The sequence below is a fragment of the Ochotona princeps genome, chromosome 19 (genome assembly GCF_030435755.1).
Source record: "Ochotona princeps isolate mOchPri1 chromosome 19, mOchPri1.hap1, whole genome shotgun sequence".
Lineage (NCBI taxonomy): Eukaryota > Metazoa > Chordata > Mammalia > Lagomorpha > Ochotonidae > Ochotona > Ochotona princeps.
This window is the reverse complement of record NC_080850.1, coordinates 19204897-19221741: the sequence shown is the minus strand read 5'-3', so window position 1 is coordinate 19221741 and position 16845 is coordinate 19204897. Positions and strand designations below refer to the sequence as shown.

Below are 16845 nucleotides of genomic sequence, written 5' to 3'. Positions count from 1 at the left end.
TCAGCTTTTAAAAGATGCATTTGTTCTTTGAGCATGTATGAGGTTCCTCAGTACCTGTAGTTGTTTTAGCATGCTTGCTCAGGTTAGGCTATAAAGACCTATTTTTAGAAGCTTAATTTATCTAGGATCAACATGGAATAGCAGAAATGGACTGTGACATCATTCTGCATGGGATCTCTTAGAGGTGTAAGGATGAATATTAACCCCTAATGAGATAGTTCATAAATAAATGAATAGAGTTTCATGGTTTGCTAAATATGGAGTTTTCAAAAAAAATCCATATTCTCTCATTAATGATAATGATAAGAAAAGGCATAATAATAACAGCTAACATTTATTAAGCTCTTAGAAGTGTTTCATTTCATTTAATCCTCACAAGAATTTCAGGCATTATTAATCCCTTTGAAAATTTGTTTAATTATCTGAAAGACAGAAACAAGCATATACAGACAAGTCCCTCTTCCACTGGCTTGTTTCCCAACAGTCAGAGCTGGACCAGGCCAAAGCCAGGAACCTTGAAATCCATTAGAATCTCCCAAATGGGTGCCAGGGACCTAAGTACTTGAGCCCTATCCTGCTGCCTCCTGGGCTGAACAGTAGATGACATCTGAAGTGGAGTTAAGACTCAGACTTAGGCAGTCTGTGATATAAGTTATGGGCAGTTCACTGTGCCAAACACCTGTCCATTGCCTCAAGATGGGAAAATACACAAAACTTCAAAATCATGCAAAACTCTGAAATTAGTTTTGCTTTGTACTTAATTTGGTATTTTCAAAATGTATTTAGCCATACATACAAACACATTTATATACACACATATATACACAAATATGCCTACATATATATATGTACAAACATATATACATAAACACACACAGTATTTGCATATCATCTAACAATGTCCTGTGTGTGCCTCATCTGCAGGTACATTATTCACAGGTGGAGCAACTGAGAGCCTGGGAGGAGAGGACTTTGATCTGATTTTGTCCCTTGTTGTTGCAGAATTCAACTCCTATATCCTTGCTGAATTATGTTTTTTTCTTCTTCCTGATCCTTTTTTTTTTTTGCTTGTCTCCTTCTCCATCTCCCCGTTCCTCTCCTCTTCTCTCCTCCCCTCTGCTGTTTCATTTCTCCTGTCCCACAGCAGTAAAGGGTTGTTACACACTTTGTGCCCAGGTTGTCGGTAGCTTGTGCTGATAATTCCCTTCAGTCAGCTGTCTCCTAGTACTCACGAACAACAGCAGCACCCTCTGTTCTTAGCAGGAGGGTGGTGGAGGTGGGCTTTTTCTAAGTCCACTCTCCAAGTTGCATATTGTTTTTATACTCAAGAACCATTGTAACACTCTCTCATTAAATAAATACTTTTAGCCGCTTTCTGCGTTTTTCTTTTCTCTGACAATAGTTTTTCAAGCAACAGCTTAGAGAAGCAAAGCTTACTCTGTAGACGTACTTCTTGAGGATTTATGTTTCTTTATAAAAAATAAAACCTCTTTCTGATCGTTTTAAATTATTAACAAGAGAAAAAAGAGAGGGAGAGACAGAGTGGTCCCCAGTCTGTTCTGGAATCTGAAATTTATACTCCCTTGACTTCTCTTCGTTCATTTAGCAAATGTTTTGAGTCTCTTCTCTTTGCAAAGTGCTGAATCCAGACACGGTGAAAGATGCCACACTGGTGACTCAGACAGTGTCCTTGTCTCACAAGAGACAACTCTGTGATTATGGCCATTCAGTATTAATAGACAGTGGCTCTTGAAATAATTTCTTGGGATTTTGTAAGGTTTTGCACCTAATTATTTGCATTGTGCTCTTGCTTAGTTTAATTACTCTTCATATTAGAATTAGGAGTAAATTTGATGGGAGGAATTAAGATTCTGCACAGAACTCACTGAAAACCACTTTTCTGCAGAAGTTTGCTCTGACATAAGGGAAGGGATGATGTATAAACTGCAACCACAACCCCTGACAGACTGTATAATAAGCACATAATAAATTACAGTCATGTTGACCATTATTAGCTAGAGAAGAAAGAGTGGCAGCAGCATTAGATGATCTAGATTTAAATGTCAGATTTTTAACTTACTAGCTGTGTGACATTGAGCAAAGAGCATCATTTCTTTGAGTGTCAGCTTGGGAGGACCAAAATCAAGGGGAATTATTAGTCAAGTGTAAAGTGTTTCGTAGATGCTTTATGTTTTAAAAACTGCAAAATGTCACCCCTTTGCTTTGAATTACACCTTTCAAGAGTATAAGAAATTGTTTTTGTAAGATTGTACCTAGACAACTTCGCTTACATTCTAATTAGGATTGCTAGATAAAATTACAGAGAACCTATTACATTTTCAGGTTTTTTAAGCACATACTTTTTTTAAAAAAACAGTTTTTATTTATTTGAAAGGCAAAATGACAAAGGGAGAGGCAAAGAGAAAGATTTTTCTTTGTTTTTATTTTTAAAGAAATTTGTTTTTATTTGAAAGAGTGACACAGAGAGGACACACACACACACACACTCAGCTTCCATCTACCAGTTCATTCCCCAGATTGCCACAACAACTGGATTTGGCTCAAATCAGGAGACAGGAACTCCATTTTCTTCTTCCATATTTAGGTACCCATGTACTTGGGGCATCACCCACAGTTTTCTTAGGCACTTTAGCAGGGACCTGGATCAGATTTGGGGTTGTCAGGACCAGAACCAATATGGGATGCTGACAATTGATTTTTTAAAAGTATTTTCCATGTACTAATAATAGTAAAATATTATTTGCCATTTATCTTAAATTCTCATGTGTTGGGGAGATCTTGTTTCCTTTTCTTTTTTAAAAGATTTACTTATTTTTATTGGAAAGTCAGATTTAGAGAGAAAAGGAGAGACAGAGAGTAAGATTTTCCATCTGCTGATTCACTCCCCAAGTGGCTGCAATGGCCGGAGCTGAGCTGATCTGAAGCTAGGAGCCAGGAACTTCCTCTGGGTTTCTCACATCAGTGCAGGGTCTCAAGGCTTTGGACTGTTCTTGACTGCTTTCCCAGGCCACAAGCAGGGAGCTGGATGGGAAGCAGGGCCTCCAGGATAAGAACTTGTACCCATATAGAATTCTGTGCATGCAAAGTGAAGACTTTAGCTGCTAGGCTATTGTGCCGAGCCGTGTTTTCTTCTATTCTAAATCTGACAACTGGTTTAATAGAGTAGTTCACAAACTATAACATAATTCCTTGGTTTTCTATTATCACCATCATTTTAGAGATAAGGATGCTGACTGAATGGTGAATATTCATTGTAAACCTGAGTGAACTGATGGAGTTGCACTCAGTTCGAATTTGAATATTGCTTCTTTATTTTTAAATAGTTTGGAAAACCTACAAATAACATGAGCACCTTTATGAATCTGAGCTGCTCTGCTCTAACAGAATCCCAGAGTGGCTTACACAATAGAATTCTCACAGTTATAGACTGTTGCAGAATCCCAGATGAAGAGACTGGTTGGCAGACTTAATGTCTAGTGGGGATTTTCTTCCCAGTTTGCAGATGGCTGTTTTCTCATTTGATCTTAACATGGGGTTGGCGGGGAATGATGGGGGAGAGAAGTGGAGAAGACACACAGGTGTGTGTATGGGAGAGTAAGTATGCTTTTGCACGTGCTATCTCATTATCTTTTTTTGGAAGCACTAATGCTAGCTCTGAGGGCTAGACCCTTGTTACCTAAATACTTTCCCCAAGTCCCCATCTCCTTGTACTATAATAGTGTGATCAGTAGAACATATGGACATGAAGGGACACAGACATTCAGTCTACAGTAACCATTAATGGTTGACTTTAAAATACAAAGCTATATATTAAAAATAATACATCTTTTTCCTTGAGGACATTGTTAACATTGGATATGATGAATACCAGATGGATAAGCAGAAAGGTAGGGATACAGATGTATTGATAAAATATAGGTTTTAGATACAATTGTTTCACAGAAAAGAATCACAGGAAACAAACCATTTTAGAATCAGCTATTTTTTTTTATTTAGATATGCTTTTTAAAATATATGCCCAAACAGAACCTGTGTTTTGGGGAGATGGTATATACATACATACATACATACATACATGCATTTATATATGTCTAGAAAATTGCCTAGATGCTTTATCAAATTCTGGGTAGTCTAGCTTGAAGTGATGGCTTCTCTGCATCCCGATGATTTTTCTGGGAATACGTGTCACTGAAACCTGTTTGACTAAAGTCAATCAAGGCAGCAGAATAAATCACATCTTTTTGGTAATCTAGACTTTCCTAGATATTCCATAGATGCTCACTGCTAGTCTTGGAAGATAAGATTGCATTTTCTCCAGCCAACTTTTTTTCATTGATAGGATTCCTTTTATGGTAGCTGACAGTGGTAAAAATAGGCACATATGTGTTCTGCCACAGTATATGTAGTTTAGTGGTGCCTCAACTTAAATGTGAGAACAACTTTGCTCCATATTGACGTCTTAATCCAGGACAATTTAGCAGGCCTTAATTTGTTTATCTGTGAAGTAGACAAAATGATCCCTGGTTTCTTCAGTGGATTCCTGTGCAAATAGTGCTTGAGAAATGGTAAATATACTATGGGTTAATTATAATGAAGTTGGTATTTCTTTGTCAAAGCATTCAAGGAAACCAGACACTATACTACACATGCTGTTTGCATTATCTTGTCTAAACACAACATCCCCAGGTTGTAGATGCTGCTGTTGTTGTTCTTATTTTTAGATTAATGCTTAGAGGGGTTAAGTAACTTATCAGTGTCGTAAAGCTTAACATGTAGTATTATATAATATTTTTCTCAAAATACGTTAAGTGTCTTATTGTATCATTAAGTCTTTAGGAGAAGTTCAAGGACAATTTTTTTTTGCCAAACAATCATATGTTATTGTTAGCATTAAAAAAAAATATATATATATATATGGAATATCAAATCCTTAGTTTCAGGACTGTGACTTTTAAAGATGAGTGTAAAGCCTCAAACATTTGGTTTAAAGAAATAAGCTAGTTTGAGGGCAAGTCAGAAATAATAGAACAAAGACCAGTTGATATACAGATATCAGAAATCAGGGTACGTTGGGAGGGGTGGAGGGATTCCCAGAGCCTATGAAACTGTCACATAATGCAAAATAATAATTAATAAAAAATAATTAAAAAAAAGAAATCAGGGTATGATGAAAAATGACTGGAGTATGTGTATGTATTAAAATTACTAAATATAATACATGCAATATCTGTAAATGATAATGGTAACATCCAGTATAATAGCCACTAGTCTGCTAGAGTCACTTACGACAACTGGAGAAAATATGATAAATCAAAATTCAGATGTGTTGTAAATGTAAATCATATATTGACTAGTAGAAATTTAATGTGAATAAATGAATGGAAACATCTCAGTAATGTTTACATTGGTTACACATTAGAATTGCATTTTAGATAAATTAGACTAAACATTAAGATTAATTTTGTCTGTTTAATTTTCTGAGGTCCTGGAACATTTAAAACCACAATTATGACTCTCGATGTTGGGTCATGTTATATTTCTGATGGACTGTGCTGCTGTACATATGGTGCCCAATGCACCCTGGGCTTGTGTTGAACCCCTGAGTTAGAAGGTTTTCAGTTGAGAAGATGAGGTTTTCCCTTTGGTTTAATTAGCAGGTGCAAATGCAAAAGTATCCAAGGTTCAACTACTCTGATTTTGCATTTGCATTTCTTACAGAGGCCACCAGCTGCTGAACAGTCAGAAAAGGATAAGGAAATCTGCTTCTTGCTGCTTTAGAGCCATTAAACTCTTAAGGCAGGACATTGCCCCTTGATTCAGTGTGCAAATAGCAGAGTATTACAATTAGCATCCATGTAGTTACATTGATGTAATCTAATGGGGTCAGGGCAAAGCTTATTATTCCAGGGCTGAAGAGCATTCATGATGGGTAATTTATCGATAGGTGGGGCATAACCATTTCTCTCAGAGAGTGAAGTTCAGCAGCAAGGCTTTGAAGGATAATTGCTATCACAACAATAGCTGCTTTTTTTTTTTAAAGTAATCCCTAGGGTTTGAGAAATAAGGTGAGCTCACCTTAATTATAATACAGGTTTAAGCAGCCAGGACCCCAAGAATGCTTCGCTCTTGGTCTCTCTTTCGTTTGCTTTTTTCTTCATCAAGTGATCTTAAGCAAGATTATGTTCTGTAAGCACAAAAAAACCAAAGACAGACAGACAGACACACACACACACACACACACACACACACAAGATTCAAAACAGAATCAAAATCTCAACATCCAATTCTTAGATTTGAGTAGGCAGAGCATCTCCCGCTGCCTTGGCTTACTTGCCCTGAAGTTTCTTACCACTCCTCATAGCTGACTTTCTGGAATTAGGAGAAAAAGTGATGGTCTCAAGGAAGAATTGTAAAGTTCATGTTTTAAAAGCATTTAGTAGGGCTTGGTGGCTAAAGTCCTCACTTTGAACACACCAGGATCCCATATAGGCAGTTCTAACCCCAGGGACCCTGCTTCCCATCCAGCCCCCTGTTTGTAGCCTGGGAAAGCAGTCGAGGATGACCCAAATCCTTGGCACCCCGCACCCAGGTGGAAGACCTAGAAGAGACATCCAGCTCCTGGCTTCGGGTCAGTACAATTCTAGCCATTGTGGCCACTTGGGAAGTGAATCAACTGACAGAACATCTCCTCTTCTCTGTATGTGTGACTTTCCAATAAAAATAAATTAAAAAAAAAAAAAGAATTTAGCAGTTTTCTGCCACTGGAAAAGTTACTTGACTAGTCTGAGCTACAGGTTCTTACTACTTAAAAAATAGTGGTAAGTTGGGCCTGGCGGCGTGGCCTAGCGGCTAAAGTCCTTGCCTTGAACGCCCTGGGATCCCATATGGGCGCCGGTTCTAATTCCGGCAGCTCCACTTCCCATCCAGCTCCCTGCCTGGGAAAGCATTCGAGGACGGCCCAAGGCTTTGGGACCGTGCACTCGCGTGGGAGACCCGGAAGAGGTTCCTGGTTCCCGGCATTGGATCGGCACGCACCAGCCTGTTGCCGCTCACTTGGGGAGTGAATCATGAGATGGAAGATCCTCCTCTCTGTCTCTCCTCCTCTCTGTATATCTGACTTTGTAATAAAAAATAAATAAATCTTTAAAAAAAATAGTGGTAAGTCTCTGAATAAACTTGGGAAGCTCAAGCTGTGGGAGCAGTGGTGGGACATTTTTGATGAGAAAAACTTTCCAGGTCTCACACTTCAATTTTTGGCTTCTTACTTATAATGTCAATGAGAGTTAAACTATGGTGAAAAATCTGTATATAGTGAACATCTACTACTGTTTTGCCTTTTTAAAAATTTTATGAAAGAAATACTGTACTTACTGAAAAAACTTAGCAGATAGCTTAATGGAATATTATAATTATTGTGAAGTGTTCATATAAGCATAATACAGATACAGAAATAGGGTTGTTAGCACCCACCACTCCCAAATGACCTGACAGCCACACTCTCCTCCTTTTCCCTCCACTATTACTGCTGTAAATAATTCTGACTTTCTGATTCTTATTATTAGCACAGTTTTTGCTAATACTTAGTTAATACTTAATACTAATATCAATCATTAATATTGAATGATACCTGTGCTTGGTTGTGTCATTTGAAATAACTGTAGCAACACAGGTGCTAGTATCTGATTTTCTGAACACAACATGTCTGTGGCACTCATTCATCTCATTGTGTACAGAGGTTTTTAAAAAGACAAATCTTGAAAAAAACTGTGTATGAATTAAAAAAAAAATTTGCACCAGAATGAAACTTTCTTATAAAAATGCACTTTCCCATAAGCTTTTTTGAAGTAGCCTGGAGTAGCCAAATTGCTTTCATTTTCATTCCTGTTTTCCATTATATGAATATACAATGATTAATTTGAATAATCTGCTAAAGACAAAACTTGGAGTTATTTCTAAAATGAACCTATTAGCAGGTTGTACTCTGAACGCTTTTGGAACACATGCTCATGCATTCTGACAGATATATTTCTAGGACTAGATTTAATAGGTCACAGGTTATTGATTTGTTGAGTTTAAGTAGACATTGCCCAGTTTTCCAAAGTTACGGTAGCACTTTGCACATCTACCAGCAGCTTTTGAGTTTCCCTTGCTCCACTTCCTTACCAGTAGTTAGAATTCTTAGTTTTTTTTTTTTATGTAGGCAGTTTAGTGGGTATGTGTGGGAGATTGCCCCTGGATCTCCGCCTGCCTAACCCATATGCGAGGGCCATAGGCACCTGGCACAATGTGCCCTTGGCTAACTGAGACCCCAGCATGGCCTGTCCACTGGGCATGCAGCAACAGCGACGGTAGTAGTGTTTCGGGGGATTTTCCTTCATCTTTTCCATGGTGGCTAATGAGTTAGTTTTTATATGTGTAGTAGCTATCTGATTATCTGCTTTTTTACCAAATTTTTACTAGGTTGTCTCACTTTTATGATTAGCTTGTAGAACCTGCTTTTGATTTCCAGATAAAGGCTCTTTATTGTATGTATTAAAAATAGATTTTCTGGGGCTGGTGTTGTGCAGGGCGTTAAGCTGCCATCGGCAATGGTGAAATCCCATGAGTCCCCATTGAACTGCAGTTCAGCTCCCAGGAAAGTAGCAGAAGATGGCCCATGGGTCTGGGCCCCTGCACCCATGCGAGAGATATAAATGGAGTTTCTGGTTTCTGAATTCAGCCATTTGGGAAACAGAAGATCTCTCAATGTCTCTGTCAATCTCTCTCTTTGTAATAACTGCCTTCCAAATAAATACACGTTAAATCATTTCTTACTCTCTGATTTGCATTTTCTTTCTTAGTGATGTCTTTGTGGCTGGATTTTTTAAAATTTTATGTATTTATTTGAAAGAGAGAAGGGGGACGGGCGCACGCGTGCACATGCACACACACACACACACACACACACACAGGTCTTCTGTCCAATCATCTATTCCCTAGAGGCCACAACAGCTAGGGCTGGGCCAGGTTGAATCCAGAAGCCAGGAGCTTCTCTCAGATCTCCCACATGGGCCATTTTGGCTGCTTTTCTAGGAGCATTACCAGGGAGTGGACCAGAAGCAGGGCAGCTGGAACTTGAATCAGGGACCCTGTGGGTTGGTGGCATCATAGGATTCAGCTAAACTCTCCATTCCACCCTGCAAGTCTTCATTGTTTTTAAAAGGTTTATTTATTTGAAAAGCAGAGCTAGCGAGAGAGAGGGACAGAAACACACACACACACACACACACACACACACACACACAGAGCGCGCATGAGAGATGCTTCCACTGCTGGCTTACTCCCCAGTTGGCTACAGCAACGAACGCTAAGCAAGGCCTTAGCCAGGAGCCAGGAGCTTCTTAGTTTCTCAGTTTCTCACATGGGTACAGGGGTCCTTACATGCATCATTAGATAGCTGGTTTGGAGGTGGAACAGCTGGGACTTGAACCAATGCCCATATGGGATAGCAGCTTGCAGGCAGCAGGTTTACTCACTATGCCACAATATTTATTTTCTAATAGTTTGCCATTTCTTGGCAGAATTTGAAGTTATGATGTTTTTTTCTACAGAAGCATTCTAATCATGTTTGTTTTTTGAGTCTGGTAATATTATTCTGTGAAATAATTGTAAATCTGTTTTCTGTGATTTGAATTGATCCCCACTCATTTTGATTTATCTCTTTGACTCTTTGCTATCATTATGCGCTGAACATTACATTTGGAAATGTATTTATAGAAATGATATAAGGCTAGGTTGATGTTATCTTCAGCAGGATGGGTTAGTTTGTCAGGTGTTTCCAGACATCATAATTCTGACCTCTCCCTTAAATTGTGTCTGGGCTGCAGATTCTTGGGGACACAGAGACACCCTGAGGACAACTACTGTCTGTGACATTGCTGTCTCCATCCTGGTCTCTTGCTACTTCCAGAATGAGTGCTTTGTGTCATTAGTTTTTAACTTGGGAGATTCATTATGCCCTCCATTTTTTTCTAGGTCTTTAGATGCCGTTTTTGTCTGAAGTAACTGCCAAAATTCCAGGGAATCATCATAGTGCCTCTCGCCATCTAGGTAAGCTCAGCTTTCTGGATTTCTGTTCTTGGTATCCTCACTCTTAATAATTCATTTCTCGGGAGGCTATTGGCTCTTATGAGATATCACTGCAAGGTATCTTTCCTATATTTTAACTACTCAGTAGAAAGCCACTGTGAATCCTGCGACCCTATTCCTCAAACATAACAAAAGTAATTCCTCGTTTACCTTCAGTGAGTTTTCTGATCTCAGTATCAAAAGGTGTTATAATTTTAATGTTCTCTGTTTCAAGTAGGAATAGCATTTATTAAATCCTTTTCCTTCAAATGTAAACTTCCACTTTCCTTACACTCTGAGTTGCCAGGTGCTGTGATCTGTCTTTGAACTTTCTATACTCTTCATTGATCTATTTTTCTATGCATATGCTAATGTCATATTCCTCATCGTTATTCCTTATAAAAGTTCAGTTTGAATTTTATTATGATGGTTTTAAATTTCACAGATTAATTCAGAAAAACTGTCATATGGAAGATATTGAATCTCCCCATGCTCAAACCTGATTAATTTCCCATTTATGCAGATCCTTTTTTTGACCTTCAATGTTTCAAAAACTTTCCCAGAGATTGCTCAACATCTTATATTAGATCTCTTTCTTTATTCTATTGGTTTTGGTATTACTGTGAATAATTACAGTTTTCCCCTTATGTTTATTAGTCATTAATGATAAATTTTTTTAGCACACATGTAATTACTGATTGTAGTAGTTGACTCTATTTCCAGTAGCCATCTTGACTTGTCTTATATACATTATGGTATTTGAATTCTGATGGTGGGGGATGTTTTGTGTATGTATATATATATATATGTATATATATATATAATTCATTAACATATTACACAAATTTTTAATTTTTGTATTTTGTCCCCTATCTTGTTTTGTTACGAGTTTCTTTAAAAAAAATAGAGGAAATGTATATAAATTATATTGAAAATCCTTTTCTTGTTTCTGAGTTTAGTAGGAGTGCTTCTAAAATATTATTAAGTAGCATTTGGGACAAGTTTTATCTGGATAAGAAGTAATGTTAGTATTCTTTAGTATAACATCTTATTAGAAAAGTAAGTTCTTGGAATGTTATCTGATTTTTCTGTATGCACTGAGAAGGACGCCTGATTTTGACCATTTGTCTGTCAGCATGATGGTTTTAAAAAGTGTATTCTGACCCTGAAACAGCTTTACATGCCTGTGGTAAATCCTACCTGGTCATGATTTACTATGTTTAAAAAACTGCTAGATGTAACCATTGGATATTTTGTTTGAGAATTTTATAACTGTTTATAAATTAGAATGGACAATAATGCTTTTACCTGATACCTTCCCTTTCTCCTTTTGTTGTAAAAAATATCCTAGTCTGTTAGGTGGTGGTAATTTTTTTCTCTACTCATTGAAAAACTTGTATCAATATCAGTTTCAATGCCCTCTGAAAATGTGTTGAATTCATTTTCTGAAACTGGATGTGAAATTTTAAAAATTCTAATTGTTTCAAGTAAAAGGTGATAGTTTCCTCTTTCAGCTTAGTTTGCCATTTTGAAAATAGATTCCATCTTTCTGTAGATTATATTTTACTTTACCAAGGATGAACCTTTATCTTTACCCCTCCCACCCCCACCAAGAAAAATAAAGAAGAATCCCCCCCAATCATTAGAGAATTTAGGCAATGATGTAGTTTTTATGCCTGTGTTTGACCCTTTGGAAGCCTTAGTCCCTTGCCTAAATTGGGTGTTATCTTTTCACCTCCATCTAAATATTGGGTACTGCCAATCTTGGCCCAAACTGCAGTCCTTAATTGGAGCCACCAGGTAGTGTGCTCGCTAATGGTCCTTAGTTTGCAAGGCAATATACTTATAAAGACATCTTTTACTGTTTTTATTGTGCACAAGAGGACAAAAGACAACTAGAGAAATGAAATTACTTGGCCAAAGTTAGTTACTGAGAAAGTGGCTGAGGACAGGGCTGACACAATGTGGGCCTGATTCATTATGTCACGGCTGGCATTCCAGAGGGATTTGCAGCTTCCCTTCAGTCCTTGCTTTCATATACTGTCTTCAGCTGAAGAATTCTTTGTCAAATCAATTTCCCCTCAACTTGAATTTGATTTTATTAATGGTGTTCTTAATCCCTTTGGCAAAAGCAGGGTTTTTAATATTTTCTTTGAAGCTAAAACAGTGTTAACATTCTCTAGTTTATTGATGTTTATTTTTTTCTTTCAAGTTACAGAGTTTTCTGTGTTGTCTTTTCTGTTTTTGGGTAGATTTGTTAAAGTGGTACCCACAGATGGATTTCATTGACCCAAGAACTTGAATAATTTTTTTCTTTAAGCAATGATTCATACTATTGAACACAAAGATTTTGTCAAAATTGCAGAACCACCAGAAATGATCTTTATGTTTTCCACAGATCTCTGCTTCTGCGCTTGGGTTGACAAGATTGATGGGATGGTGAACAACATAGCCTTAAGTCAGAATGATTTGATTTGAAGCTTAGCTTTCCCATATTGCCTGGTGGAATGCTCAATCTGTATAAGACATGCAGTATCTCTGTCTCTCCCCATTTAGGTTTATTTTGATGTATAATTCATTGTAAAATGCACCATTGGAAAAGTTCAACTCAGGGGCCGGCATGGTGGCATAGTAGGCTAATGCTCTTAATGCATTGCAGACATCCCATATGGTACTGATTCATCTCCCGGATGTTCCACTTTCCACCCAGCTCCTAGATTGTGGTCTGGGAAAGCAGCTGATAAAAGCTCAGATCCTACCCATGTAAGAGACACAGAGGAGGCTCCTTCTCAGGGCAGATAATGTTGTTAGCAGGGGCCTCAAAGTGGGGATACAAAGTTGACTCAAAGAACAATAAATAATCCACTGTAGCCAGAGTTGAAGCTATTACTGTAGCGGCAGATGAGAGAAGAAATGTAATTTGATGTGAGATGATGGAAGGTCTATGTGTTATTACTGTTTTTGCTGCAGGCAGGCAATGAGAAATGAAGGGAGGTTTTCAAATTGCAGAATTTTAGACCAATTAGTCTGTGAAACTATATGAATGGAGAATAGGACTGGATGACAATGTTGGAAATAGAATGTATATTTGTTATAACATGATCAAAGCTTGGTAGAAACAGTAGGAATAAAAAATGGAAAGGCAGGGAAAAACACAAGAAACATTTCCTAGTAAGAAATCACAATCTTTGATGAATTACTCTAAGTAGAAAATAATCCAAAAGCTATAAGCTAAATATGGGCTCACATTACTAAAACAATGCCTGATGTTACATTACTTTTTTTTGTCAGAGGAAAGAGATGAATCGTGTGTCATTAGCCGTTTTGGATGGGTAGTGTTTTCATGGGCGTTGGATATTTAAGGTGGGCAAAAGTTCACGCTCAGTGTTGTGAATGTGTTAGTGACTTTGTCCGTGCAAGCACCCTTAAGCAGAGGACAACACTGGGGTCCCCAGAAGTTCAGTAACTTTGTCAAAGTTAGAATTTAAGCCCACAGTTGTTAAAGTACAAGAAAGCAAAGGAAATTTGAAAATTTTAATCTTGAAAAAGTAGAAAAAATATTAGGATCAGTAAGTGAAATAAAGGTCCAGTATTTAAGATACACTGATGGAGGGAAAGGGCTTTTTGTTGCAGGCTTCATGTGAAAAAGAGTCATTCGATGTCAAAACAAAGGGATAGGAAAGGAGAGAGGGAGGCATGAAGTGGAGATCAGAGGGAGGGAGGGAGAATGAGAGAGAGAGAGAGAGAGAGAGAGAGAGAAAGAGAGAGAGAGAGAGAAGGTGTGTAGTACATGCCTGGCAAGGAAGTAGGAGTCTCGGTGAGAACAGTCACTAATGGAGAACAGAATGAAGAGGAAAATGCTATACTTGTAAGAGCTGGAGGAGGTGGAGGGGGAAGAGTCTACCAGGAAAAGGAAGAAGAAAAGTGGTTAAAGAAGTTACAGGAGAGGAAGAATAGCATTAAAGAGAGTGTGCCTGAAAGTGGAAGAAAACAGACTAATAGGAAATGCCGATTGTTATCTTGGGGGTGCCTTTGAAAACTCTATAGTGATGTAGACTGGCAGACTTCACTCAGAGGCTTGAATGTTGGAAAATGTGCAAAGTGAAAGGAACTGTGAGTGTAGAACATTCAGCCAATCAGCTGAACAGAGTTAAGAAGAGGGCCAGATTCAGCAAATCTCCAGGATCAAGAGATTGGTTTGCAAGTGGAGGTGATGGCATTCTGTTTTTGTAGAAGAGGAAGAAAGACAAGTAGAGCTTAAGCAATACTAAAGCTTTACATGAAAGATCTATATTACATTAAAAAAAAGATGTATTACTTTTATTGGAGAGGTAGATTTACAGAGAGGAGGAGAGAAAGTAAACTCTAGCCACTGGTTCACTCCACACATTGCTGCAGTGGCTAGAGTTGAACTGATTTGAAATCAGGAGCTTCTTCCATGTCTCCAACATGGGTGCAGGTCCCCAAGGCTTTGGGAGCTCATCTGATGTTTTTCCAGGCCATAAGCAGGGAACTGTATGGGAAGTGGAGCAACCAGTACATAAACCAGCACAAATATGGGATACTGGTGATGATAGGCTTAGAATTAGCTAATGGAGCCATCGTGCTGGCCCCCAGATGTACATTTCCTTATTATCTGCTATAGGAGTGGCTACACCAGCTTGTTTTACCTTCCTATTAGCCTGGAATATCTTTTTTTTTTCTATCCTTTCACCTTCAGTTTCCACCTGTCTTTGTTAGTGAGATGTATCTCCTGTAGGTAACAGATAGATGGGTTTAGTTTTTTGATCCAATCTGCTAATCTCTGACATTTGATGGATGAGTTTAAACTATTTACATTCACGGTTAGTAAAGATAGGCAATAATTTGGTCCCTTCATTTTAGCAATGGGTTGCTCATTGTTTGATTTAGTCTTCTGTTACCCTTTTACTGGGATGTACTCCATGTTTGCCTTTGGTTTTGGTGGGTGCTATTCCTTTTTTCTGTCATAAGAACATCTTTAAGCATCATTTGTAGGGAAGGTCTGGAAGAGGTGTCTTTGAGCTTTTCTTACCATGGAAGAATTTTATTTCAAAGACAAAGGAAAGCTTTACTGAGTACATTATTCTGGGTTGACAGTTTTTTTCCCCTTTAAAATCTGGAATATGCCACTCTAGTCTCTTCCGGTCTATAGTTTCCTCTGATGACATTAAATGAACTTACTGTGTGGTGCACCCTCCTCTGTCATTCTTGCACTCTGTGACCACAGTGAAGTCCCCTTTACTAATCATTCTCTGTTTTTCTTCTTTATAAAATGAAGGTGAGTGATTTCACTTTCATTCCAGAGCAATGAATCTGTTATTAAATTAATACAAATGGGATAGATTATTTTAGGTTTTCTGGAAATCATATTAAAAAGGCTGCTAGGGAAAATTAGTTTTGATGACAAGTTGATTTACCCAATAAATGATGATTTCAACCTGAAATCAACACAAGCAGTGCAAATCAATACTTTTTCTCTTTTTGCATCAAGTCTTAACATTTCAATGTGTATTTTATACATTAGACACATCTCTGTTTGGACTAGCCACAGTGAAGTGCTCGGTAGCCACTATGGCTGGTGGCTGCCGTATTGGACAGCGTAGGTCTGTAGTGATAGTACTCATGAGCAGTGAGTCTCTTGCTGAGGAGAGGAAGCTAGATCACAGTGCACCACAGATGTTGTGAAAACAGGTGCCTCTCTGTGTGCTTAGCTCCGCACCCTCCTCCTCATGAGGCTCCAAGGCCTCTGCCTGCCTCAGTTAAGTAGAGTGGGAAATTATGAGTGATGGCCCCCGCCTTCTAGCCCGAGTCCCTCCACAGGCAGTACCCGTGCAGCCCACACACAGGGGCATCATCTCTCCAGGCTGACAGCCCTGGAATGATGACACTTGCAGTAAATTAAGCGGAATGCTGATGAAAAATGAAGCACGGTCACAACCGAGCAGTTCTGGCAGTCGGCAGAGTCTGCTGTGGCCCTTGACGAATGCATTCTGTTTTAGAGTTTTCCATAGCATTTTGAGTGTGGGATCATCTATTATCCTGTATATTTTATATTAGGAGCAGAATAAAATGAAATGGAAGTCACATCATCATCGTAAAGGCAGATTTACTAGATGCCATCACAGTTTGTGTGTGGGAGGAAGTCCCCTTGCAAGAGGGCATGCTTGTTAAAACCATCTTTACAGTCAATGAGAGCATTTTGCGCAGTTCAGAAGTACAGTTCAGTCTTAGAAGAGTGAAGGGAGAATAGCATTTCCCTTTCATTAGTGAAGCAGATCAACTAAAATAGCACATTCATTAAAACATGAAGAACACATAAATTTTGAATAATTACTCTATTTAAATTGATGGAAGTCCTAGAGGCTCACTGGTCTTTTGTTTCTGAGAATTCTAAATGATATTATTGGTCTCTGGTTTGTGAATCTTAGGATAATATTCTAAAAATGGAAAAGACATAACTACAAATATTAATAGCAATGAATATATTAATAAAAATTTTCAAGAGATCTAACTTTCCATCCTGAATGGGAAATACAATGAGGTGACATGACTTGATATGTCATTGATCTGGGAAGGGATCTTAATGATTGTAGTTATCAGATAAGTGAGCAGGCTCATTCTTACCCATGGCAGATACGTCTAGTCAGTCCTTCTTCCCAGTAACCATAACCATGGTCGCAACATTTTTCTCAGTAA

The 16845-nt window shown here is 38.2% G+C and overlaps 1 long non-coding RNA gene across 1 annotated transcript in view; it reads left to right on the top strand.

Annotated features, from left to right (window-relative positions):
* LOC131482639 (uncharacterized) overlaps positions 1–16845 on the top strand; it is a 306389-nt gene that overhangs the window by 246097 nt on the left and 43447 nt on the right. The window contains exon 3 of the long non-coding RNA XR_009247186.1: positions 10036–10110. This is a non-coding gene — a long non-coding RNA (uncharacterized LOC131482639). The remainder of the gene's footprint in view (positions 1–10035; positions 10111–16845) is intronic.